This window comes from Lacerta agilis, chromosome 7 (genome assembly GCF_009819535.1).
Source record: "Lacerta agilis isolate rLacAgi1 chromosome 7, rLacAgi1.pri, whole genome shotgun sequence".
Lineage (NCBI taxonomy): Eukaryota > Metazoa > Chordata > Lepidosauria > Squamata > Lacertidae > Lacerta > Lacerta agilis.
The window spans coordinates 38,878,917-38,896,390 of record NC_046318.1 but is presented as its reverse complement, the minus strand read 5'-3'; the positions used below and the strand labels follow the sequence as shown (position 1 = coordinate 38,896,390).

At 38.0% G+C, this 17,474-nt stretch overlaps 1 long non-coding RNA gene across 1 annotated transcript in view; it reads left to right on the top strand.

The window, feature by feature from the left end:
* Positions 1–221: 221 nt before the first annotated feature.
* Positions 222–17,474, top strand: part of LOC117049865 — an 89,746-nt gene continuing 72,493 nt past the window's right edge. The window contains exon 1 of the long non-coding RNA XR_004427025.1: positions 222–297. This is a non-coding gene — a long non-coding RNA (uncharacterized LOC117049865). The remainder of the gene's footprint in view (positions 298–17,474) is intronic.

Genomic DNA, 17,474 nt, shown 5'->3' with positions numbered 1-17,474 from the left:
AATGCCAAAGAAAGCAAGATGTAGAAATCGAAGTCACCATATGTGGATCATATTTTTCCATGGGCGATCCTGAATATAAATATACATTTTTTAAAAAATGTCAACTACTGCTTTATGTGTTTATTTCTCTTTGGAATGGAATTCACTGGGTTAATTTTTATTAGCTGCTATAATTGATAGCAGTTAGGTACTTACCTCTTATTCTCATTTATTTCAGGTTGCAGACACTATATTTCCATAGTCTGATGACTTCATGCTGGAGAAGTTTCATCAGACAAACCTGAGCTTGAACTAAAGGTATGTAGTATTTCCTTAAAACATAGATGTTAGTGTTATTTTTTACAGGTTGCTTAGCAAATTGTGCATTTTGATGGTCACTCAACAGTTTGGGTTGGCAGCAGGGGAAAGCGAGAGTGGGGGAATTTCAGACGATACTTTAAATACCTTTTAATTTCAGGCTGTTTTAATTTTGTGTGTGGGGTGCTTTGCATTGTTTTCACTGCTACTGTTTTCATATTTTAATGCTGGATGTATTCTTGAGGTTCTGATTGAGAGTGTGTGTGTTTGGGGATATTGTAGTATTGATTTAATTTTCTTTTTTGATGTAAGCTTCCTTGGGAAGTTTTACCCTAAATAATAGCAAATTAATAAATATTCATTAAAATTTGTTGGTTCTGGTGCTGCAAGATTTGTGTGTGCCCTATTTTCTTTTTCTTACTGTCATCATTTTTAATTTTAATTATGGCTAGGAGTCTCAAAAACTGAAAGGAGCCCATTCTTGTGCATAAGATATTGGGTACATAATCAAAAATATCAAGTGTTAGCATTTGTGGACTGATTAATATTACGCTACTGCCATGAGAAGCCTCCATATAATGGAATGAAGCAGAGTGATTCAGCTGCAGAATACACTTGATTTAATCTTAAAAGTCACATTTACATAGCAGTATCGCCTTATAAGAGAGAAGCATTTTAGGGGAAGCAGCCCCCCAACTATTTTTATCCCACAGAATATTGTGTTCTTTGGAAAGCTTCCCCGCCAGCCTATTTGATTTTAGTGGTGGCTTTGCACAATGGCATAATGGCATGGTGACTAAGCTAACAAAAGGTCTTATGCGCTCTTTTCAACTGTTTAATAATGTATGGTGTTTAGGGATATATTAATAAGATTCTGTAGTTCCATTTCTCTATATACAATCAATGCATAGCCTTTGTCACTGGTGAACTCAATTATGAGAGCCTACCCCACCCTGATCTGTAGTAATAGCAGTAAAATTGAACTGAAAAAACCAAGTCAGCACATTTTAAACCGGGTGTTCAAGACTGTATTCTTTGAGACTGAGAATTAGATTATCTTTTGTTGGAAGAGCTGTTTATTGTACCCCACATAGAATTAGTGAAACATTTCTGTCTTCCATCTTTTTGGGGGTGGGGGTGGGGGAATACCCTTGAATATCCTGTTTGAAAAGGCATGGTAAGAAACAGAGGACACAAATAATAAATACAGCATATCTTCCTATGCAAACAAATGAGATTTGTAACAACATAGCCATGGCAATAAAGAATGTTTACCTCAATTTTATGTAGCATAAGCTTATAACGTTTGGGACTTAGAGAATCCCAGATTCATTTCCTCTTACAGTTCCTTGCACCACAATAAAATTGTTCTATTACAGCTGCCAACACATCTTCTGCCAATAGCCTTGGGACTTTTTGAGAATCTCCTTGTTTATCCAAGAACAATTATTTTCATCACAGAGAGGCTACTTTGTATGTCATGTGCAAGGTTCTTAACAGAAATGGGGGCCACTATACAATCTTTATACAGAAAAGTGATTTGCTCCCCAGTCAGCGTGAGAAAGAATCTACGCGGGGTTGCCACCTAATCCATGAAAGGGAGAACAAAAATTTAAGGGTTTAACAAGGATGCTGAGCTTAAATGAACAAGCAAACAAATAAAACTTGGGTGTGATCCATAACCATTAAAAGTAGTGGGAAATCTGCCATTAATTTCAATGAGACGTTGATTCCATTCCATTCTGAGAAGCAAAACCACCTTTGTTGTGGCCAGTATTAAATAGGAATTGGGAGAAATTCATGTGTTTTTCATTTCAATGCAAATGAACCTAATTCACAACCAATATGCAAACCAAAATGCAATCTCAGTTTTCTGTTGCAGTTCCCCAACAAAAAATGCATACAACAATTTGTACGTTCAGGAAAAATGCAAGCAAAAATACAGTGGTACATCGGGTTAAGAACTTAATTCATTCTGGAGGTCCATTCTTAACCTGAAACTCTTCTTAACTTGAGGTACCACTTTGGCTAATGTGGTCTCCCGCTGCCGCTGCACGGCTGCCATGCAATTTCTGTTCCCATCCTGAAGCTAAGTTCTTAACCCGAGGTACTATTTCTGGGTTAGCGGAGTCTGTAACCTGAACCATCTGTAACCCAAGGTACCAGTGTATGTACACTTGTGAAATTAATGAGAAAAATACATTATATTAGTGAATATTGTTTGGGAAAAATGGATTATGCGGCAAAACTGCATATAAGATGCATAGAAGTATGCATGAAAATGCATACAAATGTTAATGCAGGTTATTTAAAAAAAGCAAAAACCAGCATAAACCGATGTGGAAAGGCAATGAATAAAACCGAAATGGGCAGATATGTACATCTCTAATATTAAACAATTGATAAGGTAGGAACCATAGAGCTCTCCAACTCTGAGGGCAGAACAAACTGCTATCATGATCTGTCCATTCATCTAGAGCAGACATGTTCAACTGGTCAGCCGCGATCGACAGTTAGCTGATCGTGGTCGATCATGGAATTTAAAGAACTGGGGAATGAATGTCTCCACGTGCACGCCCCCCTGCTCCCCTCTCTCTTTCCCTCCATTGTGTCAAGTGGGCAGTGTTTGGCATTTTCTGTTGGCGATTGGGAATACGATGATTGGCTTTAGCACTGCGTGCGTTTTTTAGCAGTGGAGTTTTAGGTGAGTGAATCATGTCATCAACAACTCTGGTCAACCCTCAATGACAATTGGTAGATCACTGCCAGTTTTTTTAATAGTGGGAGTAGATCGCAGTCTCTTGGGAGTTGGATGGGCCTGATCTAGAGAATGGGCAACCCAACCTGAAGTTAATTATAATAGTAATTGTATTGTTAAAGGTGCCGTGGTTTTTCTTACATTCAGAACACAATGAACACCCAAATAGGGTGAAGCTTAAAGGCTAAAGGTTTTATTAAATAGCCCAAAGAAAGCTACAAAGCATTGTCATGATCTTACACCCCTTCAGTCTTTCATTGCCGAGAACCGAATCAGTAATGGGCATGACTCTTGAAGATGGAGATGCAGCACTTTCTGCAGTCTAGCCTTTGCAGAGCTTCTCCCTAACAGAGGTATTCTCTGGTTTTATATGCCCACATGTAAATTCCCACCAAAGGGAAAGATTGGGATTATATAAACCAAACCTGGTGCTTGAGTGACACAATGGCTGCTGCTCATCGTTAGTACTGTCAGCATACTGCCCCCTTGATTTTTCATATTAAATGAAAAAAATAATTGTCTCCTTTGTCTTTAGTATCTTTGGCACTTTCTTCTGAATCATTATCTATTTGTCAACATGTTTCTTGAATTGAATGGGCTATAGTTTTCTTTATGAGACCTCACCACACTGTTATTTCCTGAGTCTTCTTTGTAATCTATAATGGGTTTGATCTCTTATATATCAAAAGTTTTCCAGGCAGTTGCTCCAGTCTAGTTATAGCCTATGTGTAGATAATAGAGGATGCAATGGGAATATGCTGGGGGTGGCTAATGAAGACAGTTTAGCTCTGGTTGCCACTACTTTTTAAGGGAGAGGCATGCTCCACTGTCAGATGCAATATCTCATTGAAACCAGTGATTAAAAGCAGTATATAAATGTTGCAAATAAATGAATAAATATGATTTTATTTTGATGTTCAGCCGTGCCACCAACATTCCTCACTCCTAAGGAAATAAAGTTTACATTCAAAATCCATCAGAAATGAAAAGCAAAAGAGGATTGTAGGATTCAATTTGGACTGACTTTGCCAGCACTTCTTTCTTTTGATAGACAATTCAGTTTCATGTGCTGCCTTTCAGGTGTCGCACTATATGCCACAGGAAACCAGTCTTGCTCAGGATTTCCCCACCCATCTCTTTAAACTAAAAACAACCGCAATTCACTTTAATCTCTGAAGGCTATCCAAACATTGTGCTGGAAAATGGTCTAAACCAAAATAGCTGGCACAATATGTGTTGACAAGCTTTAAAGGAATTCTGTCATATTCTATGGGAAAATATTGTTTCATCTAGCTAGAAATCTGCTAGATATAAATAGCAAAGTCATCAACATTCTCATGTTTTAATTAAAAGAAATGTTTTGGGAAGAAAATACAACACTGAATTTATGTGGAGAGTGTTCTAGAGAATGTTAGGAAGGCAGTAATGCCATTGTCATCAATGCAATTGTTGGGTTCCATTGACTTCAGTGGGATTTAGGGCTTATCCACACTTATCTTTCCACTGCTCTTTCCAGGCATGGTCCACAGTTTAAAGCTCCATGTCCAAGTGCCCCCCCTTTTTTTTTGCTCCAGAGCTTTCCATCTGAAAATCCACTCTTTAGAGTTCAATTAGAGCAAACATCAATACGTAGAAAAAACAAATTGATGTTTGCTCTGGTTCAGCTTTAAAGAGCAAGTGTTCACAGAGTGAGCTTGAGGCAAAAACCCCAACGAAACAAAACACAGACATGAAATGTTAAAGTGCAGACCTCTGCCTGCAATGAGCGGGACAAAAGGTAAGTGTGGTTAAGCCCTTAGTTGTGCTTAACGTTCCCTGGATTGTGACTTCGTTCCCACTCCTATTGCCTCTGCTTGAAATAAGCAACTGGCAAGCGAACTATACAGAAGCAACTTTAATGCAGCAACATTACTGGAAGGATTAAAGAAACCTTGGTTGATTGCTATTTGTAAGTCAAGACAGAAAGAAAAATTGTGGCCGACATATGGGCTGCATTTTCATAAGCAACAGGTGTGTATCATTCTCTTGAAGGCAATTGCTGTATCTTTTCTGTTTTCTGGCAGTAACTTATAAAGGATAAGACAATCCCATTTTCTAGCTTTGAACTTCATTTTTGCTTGGCAGTCAAAGCTTCTATTCATTTCAAAGATTTGTTTGTTTCATAGTCTGCATTTGCATTACAACCTCTGCTTTTCTTGGGATGTGAGATCACTTCCTGGCAAAATGACTACACCTTTACTATCTGTGATTGCCTTGTGAATTCTTTTCTAGTGTCATTCACACCAAGATATATTTTGCCCTGAGCTTGTTACATAGGTGAGCTGCAGAGCATTATTAGATAAAACTAGCCCTTAAGGTTTAGCCACATATCATGCTACTGGATTAAGTGGTTTCTCAATGATGGCAGAAACCATTAAGGTTCTTATATTTACACTCACAGGAGGTGTTACCCAACAGCTTGCTTCAGGTGGAACTCAGTACATGTCTCAGGACTGCACAAGTGAATTTGCTCTGAGCAATGGTTGCATCATTGTGGTAAGCAACCAACTTTCATCCCAGTATGTGACAACGAAACGGGAATTGGTTGCATCTGCTTAATTACATTCCTTGGAACTCCACACAACAGTCAATGCAAGCAACACCTATAACTTAGGAACACAGGAAGGTGCCTTATACTGAATCAGACCATTGGCCCATCTACACTGTCTGCACTGATTGGCAGTGGCTCTCCAGGACTTCAGACAAGTTTCTCTCCAAGCCTGGAGATTCCAGAGATTTGTCAGGGACCTTCTGCATACAAAGTAGATGCTCTGCCACTGAACTACAGCCTTTCCTCATTTAGCCACCAACCATCCCTTGCAAGTGACCCACTTATTAAAATAATATTGGACTGGTGGAAACATCATTGCTCTTTTGCTTTAGCCTATGTCATTAAACTTAATGGGTATGACTCAAGATGCCCCATGAAAACTCATCACCTGTGTTTCTTTGTATGCAATGATACTTAAGTTTAGCTTGGACATTTCTGAAAGTGTTCTTAAACTCATCTGAAGGTTTACTGTAAAAATAAATAAATAAATAATCCATATAACTGGGTGCAGGTCAGTTGTCCCGATCAAATAGATTCCACCCTTTTTTGCCAGAAGTTTTTGGGGACCCACCCTCCGAAGCTGATCCACATTGCTCTTTTGCAGATGCTCCACACAAACTGTGTTGCTGGAAGTGCAAGACAAAGAAATGTGACTGACTCGTGTTATATCCACATATGTCCCTGTTCAGTATTCCTCATGTTTCAGTCTTTTCTGAATAATAAGTGGCATACCAACAAACAGACACTTACCTATCAAAGAAGAGATGAAGCCCTGAAAAACTTCATCACATGAAATTGTACCAAGTGTTTGGCTAGTATGGTGCAAAGAAACCAGCAAATCTCTGTGCTTGTCTTTCCTGTGTACCCATCTAAAACTATTCCCTACCAGGATTATTACACTGGGTTTATTGCACTGCACACAAGAATTTAGAAAAAGGATTGAGTGGGAAAGAATATACCGGTACATTTTAATGATTTGGTATTCATTGCTCTATATTGATGCAGAATATAATTAATCTTTTAGCCCAAAGAGTGTCTTAAAAGTATAATGGATGTGGTAAATGTTATAATCTGAAAAAATATAAATACAAAATTAGAGGATATCTGTCATTGATGTGATTTACACTGTGCCTGCAGCTTTGGAAACAAGCACCTACCTAAACAGCCAAAGCCAGAAACTTACAACTTGCCTAATAATCTACCAGACCATCCCAGTTATAATTAAATACAGTACGATGCACTGCATCATGCTTGACATAAATGTTACTTGTTTTTATTCCCTGAAAATTCAGATTGCTTCCATATGAAGCTCTTTCTTTGCATTCTTTTTGTCTCTTCACATTAACCAACAAGTAAAATAAATAATGTAATTATTATCAAGTATTCTAAAAGTTTGGTTTCTATGCCTTCACTCCTAATTTTTCTTCTACTTTCTTTAGTCTCTGCCTGCCTCTCATTCACACAGATCTCTCTTATATCATAGAACACCCGTGAGCCTATTTTCTTAAACCTCAGCTGAATGACAGTATGTGAGAAACAGGATTTTATAAACTGTTATATTAGAAAGGCTGTAATAGATTCATTGTGCTTCCCTTAAACATTTATTTCACGTATTAAAAAAGAGGAAACTAGTCAAACAGGGTCTCTGAATATATATATATATATATATATATATATATATATATATATATGCAAAATACTAAACTGATCAATGTTTGGCTTTCTAGTATAGCTTTCAGCATTCAGTTTTTTTTTTTGACCCAGTTTCCTCTGGACAGAAGAGACCAGGCAATGAAAGTTTTGCTCTAAACATATAGTTCATTTCCCCATTTTGCCCTATCTTATTATTATTGTACCTTGGCAACAAAGATGCATTTAACTCAAAAGCACACCATATTTTAATTACCATTTTAAATCCTTCCCCTGGGTGAGAGTATTACCCAGATGTCAAGTTTCCGAAATCTTTAATAAAGATTCTTACAGCACCTTAAATACTAACAAACGTATTATGGCACAAGCTTTTGTGTATCTGATGAAGTACTGGTAGATTGTAGCCCACAAACATTTATGCCATAATAAATTTGTTAAGTCTTTAAGGTTCCACAATTGACAGCTTTTTCAAAATCATTTCAAATGTTTACAAACTGGGGTAAGCAGCAGCAAAAATGGCAACTCTGCAGCTTATACTGAATTGGAATGTTTATTCTTAGAGAAATCGTAAGAATCTCAGAGTGTATTGAGGAAAAATCATGATGTTCTTTTTTCTCTCCAAAGAGAACCCTCTTGGGATGCTTGCTCTGAATAGATCTTTCTTAAAAGGATATCATTATTCTGAAAAATAATAAAACTACTTAAACTTGTAAGATAGTTTTAATGAATCAAATATAGGACAGAATTTTTATTAGTTCAAATCCATCATGAAAAATAACCTAAATGAGTCCAATCTGAAATGAGTCCAATCTGAAACAGATTTTTACTGTTTGTGAAATAAATGTGAGTGTTGCATTTGCATTTGGAAATTATTCAGTAACAACAAAGTAGCCCTTAAAGAAATGTACCTTCCCAGTTAGTTATTTTAACCCGTGAGGCCTCCACCGTTTATCCATCTCTTCTTTGAACACTTTTGCTTCTGAACTGAAGCATTTCAAAGATCAATATAGACATTCATTCCTACATATGTCTAATCTTGGACATTAGAGCTTTACTTTTACCTCTATCAGAGACGCCTTGGTCAATATCTAGTTAATCTTTACCCTATATAACCTGGTCCTTGCTTTATGTGAAAAGCAAATGCCAGCAGAACTAATTATAGAATTGAGAGAGTTAAGTGAGCCTCATTCCCCCCCTCCCCCAAAAAATCTTTTAAAAGAACTGCAGGGGCTGTTTACACAAGCTGGAGTCAAGCATCAAGGTGACTTTACCTGTCTAAGATTTATTTGAAATGCTTTTTTTCCAGAGAATAAAGCAATGACAAATTATATGTTCATATACTTAACTGCTCCTAAGCTAGCAAGACAGTTTCAATCATCCACTATAGTTGTGATGCATTGGTGTCCAGAAACCCAGCTTTTTCATTTAGGCAGTAATTAGTGCAAAATATATTTTGATGTCAATTTGACATTTGCTCTTGCCTTTCAAGGGGAGATAGGTAGTTTCAATACACTCCAAGATGTGGACAGTGCATAGGCCTAATAGCTTTTAATATGAGAAAAAGAGACCCAATATACTACTGAACATAGCTTGTTAGTGAGTAACTGAAATGCACAGGTGGAAGGGTGATTTCCAGGGTACCTTGAACTTTGGGAAATGCTCTGCATGTGCAGTAGAGATGCACATAAAAAATATTTCAAAACAACGGTTGCCTAACCACAGCCTTAAGCAGCAGCCAGGGCTCAAATGCAGATGTTGAAGAGCTTCTGTGATCCAGGACTTTAGTATTGCCTGCAGAGGTGCAGACAACTCCCAAGAACTCTCAAGAACATATAGCAGCCAGGATTTCCTGCTTCAGCAATTCTGATTCTAACTTATCACTTGCTAAGTGAACATCATAGGAACATAGAAAGCTGCCTTATGCTGAGTCAGACCATTAGGTCCATGTAGCTCAGCATTGTCTACACTGACTGGCAGTAGCTCCCCACCCCATCCCCCGCTAGTTTTTCCCAGCCGGGGTTGAACCTGGGACAATCTAATCCAAAGCAGATACTGTTCCATTGAACCACAGCCCTTGCTGCGTCCCTGACCGTTGGTTCTGCCTTCTCCAAGGCAAGACAATTGAAGAAAGTTGCTCTCATCCACTTATGTCATGGTGGTGTGGGAATTTTGAGGTGATATACTGCTACCCACATACTGTTATTCACTTCAGTTGAGAGAGAAGCTCCATGCATGCATCACCTTTGCATGTATAGCTGCTCCTTTATTAAAACAAATGGGGCAATCTGCATGAAACCCCATCGAAATAAATGGGATGTAAACACATAGTTAAATAACTTGGTCAGCAGACTTTTGCTGTCACTGTTTTCCTGGTGTGGTTTGAAAGGATTTGTCAAAACACTTTTGTGAGCTTTTTCTTTTTTCCTGCTTTTCAACTTCCTGCCTCAGAAGTTGAAGTGGAAGAATGATTTAATAAGGAAAGGATGCTGGGTTGGTAGAACATTAGGATTAGAGCACTTTCTTCCTGCTAGTGTTGTGGACATCTGGAAACATTCCATTGCTTCATTTTATTAGAACATTTAAGTCACCCCATTAAAAAAAAGAGGGGGGGAGAGAAACAGAAAGAGAGTGAGTGAGTACTATAGATTATTGTTGGTAGACCACTCACAGATTGCACTGCCCACACTATCGCCACACTTAATATGGCTGTTGGCTATCCTGGTGGAGGGTTTGTGCATCATCTTACAAGAGCAATGACTCCTGCCAATATTTTCCTAGTCTTTGTTGTAGAGAGAGAGCAAACTGATAAGAAACAAAGTACAGGTGCCAAGTGATTCTTTTAATAGCAACAATTTATTTTTGAGTAAAATGGCCACAGGCCTTGCAAATAGAATCTCAGCTGCTTACTCATATTGGTATCATGGGACCTGTTCACACAAAGACCCCGTGTCTAGATTCTGTTTGTGGCAGGGCACAAAAGCAACCCCCAACCTGGTTCAGCATTCCCCACAATGTGTAGAACACGTTGTTTGAAGTGAATGGGGCCTGTATTTGCAATGGCTGTGCACAAGTATTTCAACTTTTGCACTACACAAATGGTAGTAGCTGCCCTTGCTAATGTATGAATATCTATAACGGTATCTGTTAAATTACTGTGCTGTTACTTCAACAATATCAATTAAGAGAAAGCTATTTTGTTCAAAGTAACTATCACTGTTCCTTTCTTTTTTATGAAACAATATTTATTTATTTTATATGTTTCGTAAAATTTACATACCTCTTGATTGTAAGGGGGGGGGGTGGTACCTCAAAGTGGTTTCCAAAAAATATATAGCATAAAAATATAACAAAAAAAAATCCTTCCAGTAGCACCTTAGACACCAACTAAGTTTGTTCTTGGTATGAGCTTTCGTGTGTATGCACACTTCTTCAGATACCGAACGCTCATACCAAGAACAAACTTAGTTGGTCTCTAAGGTGCTACTGGAAGGAATTTTTTGTTTGTTTTGACTATGGCTGACCAACACGGCTACCTACCTGTAATAAAAAAATATAAAAATATAAAACTGCTATTATCACTTTTTTAAAAATCAAAACCATAATTTAAAACATGCAAAAAGTTCAAGCCACAATAGACTAAAAGAAATTAAAATTCCTACAAGTTTTCTGAACATTTGAGTAGGCCTGTCTAAATAAGAATGTCTTCACTGAAAAAATACAGCGAAGGGGGCTGCCAGATATCAATAGGCAGGGAGTTCTGAAGTGTCGATGCTGCCACACTAAATTACCAAGTTCTTACAAATGAGTTGGGAGTTTTATGTGGCACCTATAAAATTCCAATTCTGTCCTGTAATTTCTTATGAATTATTGCATTTTTATGCACCCCCCCCCCAATTAGCTTTGATCCAAATGGGAGGAAAAAACAACCTAGCTGTGTTTTGAGCCAGTAGTGTGTACATAACCTGAGACATTCATTATTCTGTTATACAGGACTTTATTCTTGTTACCAAATCACAACTTCATTTTCACAGGCTTTTTCTAGCTCAGCACAAGCAATGTATTTTGGTAGATAACTTCCAGACGTAGCTTCTTTCTTGGGATGAAAATGCCTGCTTAAAATGTACCGGCTCACCCCACTTCAGAAAAGTACCTTTGTTTCAGCCGTGGGTCATATAGTAGAGACTATCAGACAGCAGGTGCATCTTATAGTACATGTCATGGAGCAATAAATCCCATAATTACAGGTCATGAGGTGCAGCTCCCCTTTGATGTGACTTTTTTGTTGCTCTTGCGGCGGATACAATTTGGCTGAGATATCAAATGCAGATAGCAGTAAAAATTTAATTAAAAAAATCAAAGCATTTATTTGGATTTATTAGAACTCAAGCCAACAGGTTTCTTAAATCTTAAAGCACTTGCAGAGGTGGAAAGCAAAAGGCAGCATCTTTGCAGTGTCTGAAGCCCGTGACTTTGAAAAATAATTGCTTCCAAAGATAAAGATTCTAGTAAAGTGCTTTTCATTTATTAAAGATGTGTAGATCTTCCCAGCAAAAGGGCATGTTCAATGTTCTCATTCTGGTCTCCACTCCTGTCTTTCCCTTTTACCTCTTTCCTTCTTAATAAAATTGTGGCAATTACTTTATTAAAAGGCTCTGTCCTAAATCTTTTTATGAAGCCATTTTCTTTGCTTCTGGAATTTCTGAGAAGTTTGTGCTGGTGTGGATTTTTGACTGTTAAAATCTCTGTTACCATGGAAGAAATCCCATGAAATAAAAGCAGTGAAATTACTGCACACTCGTAGCATTGTCTTATGCAGTAGCAGCCAGTGTGGTGGGCTAGCCCTATGGAGTTGCCCTCCTAACACTTTTGCTCTTTTTTCTTATTTGGACAACACTTGGGCAGAGCAGGGCTGCAGTGAGGTTTCCCTGTGGGGTGTCAGTTGTGTAGGTGGCTGTAAAGTGTAGTCAAATTCAGACATGATACTGTATCCAATAAAGTCATGCTCACTCGCTCAGACCCATTGAAATCAATGGATTCAAGCTAATCCATTCTCAATCCATTGATTTCAACAGACCTATTCTGTGATTTACTTGGATATCACCCATAAAGTAAGGGATACAGTTGGAACTAAGTTCATATATCAAGTTCAAAGAGCAACACCAGAGTAACCCTGTGGGGAAAATGGAGCAGGGATGGAATTTCAGCTCAAAGCATTCAGATAATTTGGGTCATAGCAAAGGGCACAAAGGGGAAAAGGAAGTGTAGGGGGGCAAGAGTGGTCCAAAAGGAAAGTATTGATTGGAAACAGGAAGCCCAGAATGAGCCCTAACTCACTTTCTTTTGTATTTTTTTAAAGGAGCTGAAGTAGTTTCCATCTTATCAAATTAACTTTCATCTTCCAAAATAGTTTCCATCTTTTCAAATTAGCATGAAGATGTGCTTGAGAGTTGCAACTTTTAACTTCTGGCTGCATTCCTGTTTCTTTAACAGCAGGTGATACTCTTTCCAATGCACACCAGCTGAATTTGTACTGTACTTGTTATTTACTTATGTAGATAAAAAAGGACAGAATTGGGTATCATGGTTTCTTACTCCAAATAGCAATGGCTTCTTACCCCAAATAACTTCGCACAGCAGCTTAATATAAACATATCATGTAGATTGTAGAAGGTGATCCACGGTGGACTACCGTGTTTCTCCTAAAATAAGACACCGTCTTATATTTTTTTTCGCTCAACAAAACACAGTATGGCTTATTTTCAGGGGATGTCTTATTTTAACCATGTCGCATCGGTACGCTGCATAGCCACGCCTCTCCAGGCTGTTTTAATGGGAGGTACCACGTCATTATGGCTTATTTTCGGGGTATGGCTTATTTTTGGGGAACGGCTTATATTTCACAAATGCATAGAAATCCTGCTATGGCTTATTTTATGGCTATGTCTTATTTTAGGAGAAACAGGGTAGGAGTGCTGTCTTTGAGTGGCATTCAATCACATTCTAGCAGTTTCAGGTTTTCACAGTTGAAGTGGATTTGAAGCTCTTGCACAACAAGTTTTCCCCCACCCCAAAACTGGGATTTTTGCAATAAGGGAAGTGACTGGAGGATGCCCCGGAAAGTGTGGCATATGCAATGTTGTCTAATTTCCACATAGCTGTTAAAAGAACAGGGTCTCTGCCAGGAAAATGCACAGACACACCTCAGGCAATTCAATAATGGGTCTGTCATTTGGCCAAGCTCCTGAGAAACAACTCTATAGTCACTCAAGACTAGTGTGACAAGAGATTGGAAAGTGTGAGGGATTAAAATTTAGTAAAGAAAGCATGTAAACTAGTTTAAGCTAGTTTACACTTATACTGTTTGTACATTTATTTTATATATTCAGAGCCAAATGACTGTCAGCCAAATGAGTAAATCATTTTCTTTCTTTTTAAAAAAATGTTATATTTATATCCCATCTTGGGATATAATGTAGATATATAATAAGGACCTTGGGCAATGTACATTACCCTTATTCCCAATTTTCACCCCCCAAAAATTATGTGAGCTACTTAGGCTGACAGAGTAAGGAGCTTTGAGGCTGAGGATGGTTTTGAAGCTTGGTCTCCCTAACAGTCACCGCTACACCACACTGGCGCTATTTTGTTTGAGTTGACATTGGATGTGAGAAAAAGCTTTCTCTGTAGTCATAATTACTGGTACATAATGGCTCATTGATACATGGCAGTCCTTTGATGCTATAGACTATTAGGAATGACTCTCCTTCAGTGGAGGTCTTCAAGCAGAGACAACAACCTGGATTTCCAGCAATAAGCAGACTAGATAGTCACCAAGACTCCCTCCAGCTCTATGATACTTAGTGAACTGGTCTGTAGTCAGAAGTAATTGTGTCTGGCTGGTGATTTCAGAATCCTGTTGCTCTGAGGTAAATAAGCAGCCCAATAGGTTGTTGCAGTTAGCAGTTTATAGTGAACTAGAGCCAAAGAACCACACAACTAGGGATATGTTCACATTAGTGACTTGAAATGCAATGAGGTCATTCCCTCCACTCCCCCACTGTGTTTCAAGCCACATTGTTAATAACATCAGAGTGTGGATGGGGATGTCTCCACCCTGTGTGCATAACCTTTTTGGTTTCCTATGTCTGCAACCCGTCCTCCCAGGAACTTCTATTTGCTAAGTTGTCATTTGTGCTAATCTGTGCATGCATGATGAATGTTAGGGTATGCTCACATTCACATTACCACTTATTCCACATTCATTTTTCTTATTGGATTGAAACTGGTTTGAGAAAAGACAGCAGTATTTGTCGAGAAAATACAGGATTCATATGGATTGTGACTAATGTTGTGTGATGAGGCTTCAACAATTACCATAGCAGTGGGAGCACACTGTACTGTGGAGCAAGCTGTACTGTGAACATGCCCTAGGTTTACATGCCCAAGCAAGCAGCTCCTTATACCACATGACAAACTTCTGCAACGGATGGGATTTGCAAAAACAGTTTTTGGTATTTATTAGCCATTTCTCTACTGAACTCTTCAAAGCAGCAAAGAAATTGTGCAGCATAAAAACACATACAATAGATACAACAAAAGCTAATTAAAAAACAACTCAAAACCACAGTTCAAAGTAAGCCCCAGGAAACAGCAGCAAATGGAATTGTGTTTATTGTTCAAAGTTGGTGGGTGGAAAGTCCCACTGTACATGCCCAGGCCGTTGAACCCACCTAAAGTAGATCACTGGATTCTTGCCAGTGCATTTTATAGCGGATTTAATGGTGAAGCTTGATGAGTTGTTCTGGTTAACTACTCAGGTCTAGAAGTTAGGGGTATGCCACAGTAACAAATCATCTGTTTTCAAAGGAAACCCAGTTCTGAGAAAAAATCTTACATATTTTGGAATACTGTTTTTGTCCCTGAAAATATGGATCATGTTCAAGATATTTAACATTTTCATAAATTTATATTGAGCTAAAGAGAGAAAAAATGATGCTCACTTTTGGAGGAAATTATCTATTTCATCCTAATGCACTGAAGAGATTCCCCCCCCCCCCCCAACGAACACACTGCAAAAACAATCAGTTCTACACCATTTACTTACATAAACCTGAAAAGATATGTAATTTGGAGAGTTTTATTATGTATTTATAGTAGTTTCTGTTACTTGTTTCTTAACAACACATTCCTATGCATGATTACTCAGAAATTAGTCCAATGAGTTCAATACAGCTTACTCCCAAGGGAAGAATGTACAGAATTTTAACTTTAGATTTGCTTTATTAAACATATACTTTAAGTTATATGACATTCTCTAGTTATTTAATGTACTGTATTATACTATTTCTGCTTGTGATTAATATAACTAATTTTACTGAAATCAGATATATCTGTAACAGAGTAGAAAGTAAATCCAACTTTTAAAAACCAAATATGTTTTGTTCTTCTTTGATTGAACTATTACTTAAAAAAAAAAGATTATGGTAGAACCAGTACTACAAATAGCTCATGAGATAAAAAGGGACATCGTGGTCTGAGTGTTGGAATAAAAAGGTGGGATCTGATCAAAGACAATATAATTGATGGTTCCATGAAGTAAAAAACTTGGGATGAGTGCCATAAGGTATTGCTGAATTTCAACACATGCATCTTGAGTAAGAAAGCTGAAAAAAACACCCACACTGTCACTACAAACAACATCAGAAACTTTAAAAGGCTGCAGTGGAAATCAAAAGGAAGAAAAAGGCTTTGCCATCTATTGTGTTTAAGGGAAGCAAATTAACTTCTTGACATTTGCGTTATTAATTTTTATGCTTTGATGGAAATAATCTGTTGCAGTGCTTTAAAGTCCTGGGTTTCACCTCAAGGAGGGAGGAGGAGGGAGAAGGAGCAAAAGACTTCAAAGTGAATGATTACCTGTTGATGATGTACTGTATTTAAACACTCTGGCTGGGGATTAAAGCCAATCCTTAGGGCTGTTAACAACCTGCCGTAAACAACTAATGAATCAGAGGACTGGGGCATACCGGTAACTAACCAAAGCTGAAGGATTTTCCCATTATGATTACAAGCTGTGGCCAGACTATGGCACTATTCTGATACAGTAAAAGGGATTTAGGTCACTGCATACCCTGATATATAAAGGGTAAAGGGACCCCTGACCATTAGGTCCAGTCGCGGACAACTCTGGGGGTTGCGGCACTCATTTCGCTTTATTGGCCAAGGGACCGGTGTACAGCTTCCAGGTCATGTGGCCAGCATGACTAAGCTGCTTCTGGTGAACCAGAGCAGTGCACGGAAACGCCGTTTACCTTCCCGCCGGAGCAATACCTATTTATCTACTTGCACTTTGACGTGCTTTCGAACTGCTAGGTTGGCAGGAGCCGGGACCATGCAACGGGAGCTCACCCTGTCGCGGGGATTTGAACCACCGACCTTCCGATCAGCAAGCCCTAGGCTCTGTGGTTTAACCCACAGCGCCACCTGTGTCCCTTACCCTGATATATAGGGACCACTTATTGTTCCTAACAACAACACAGCTCCAGCCAGGCTTTGCCTGGATATCTCCCTAAGTTTTTTTTTTTTTTTTTATAAATAAACTTTATTGCTTATTAAAAATATTCTTACATGTATGAATGGATAAATACAGAAAAACAAAACAGAACAAAAACAAAACTAACATATATCTACATTCATACATATCTGCATTCAAAGTCAAAAAAAAGTAAAGAACAAAGACAAAGAAAATAAGAGAAAAAAGAAAAAAGAAAAAAGAAAGAATAAGAAAAAGGAAGGAGAAGAAAGAAACCAAAAGATCTCCAATTATCATACATAAATTAAACTTCAACAATACTTCCACTGTTTTAACAACGCTTCATTTTCCAAATAAGTTGCCTTATTATATCTGTCATTTGTATTATTCCTCAAGTTTTACAAATCTTCCGATCATCACTTTACTGACTTTAATTCCTTTCATTGTTCTAAACACAACCAATATCTTCTACTCGTATCTTGTTTCCCCAAATATTCATTAATATATTTCCATTGATTTTTAATTGTTTCTTTAGAAGTACCTCTGATATAGTTCGTCAGCTTCGCCAGTTATCTCCCTAAGTTTTTGATGTAATAAAGCAACACAGTATTTCTCATTACTGTATATCCATAGTCATCCTCAGAAGT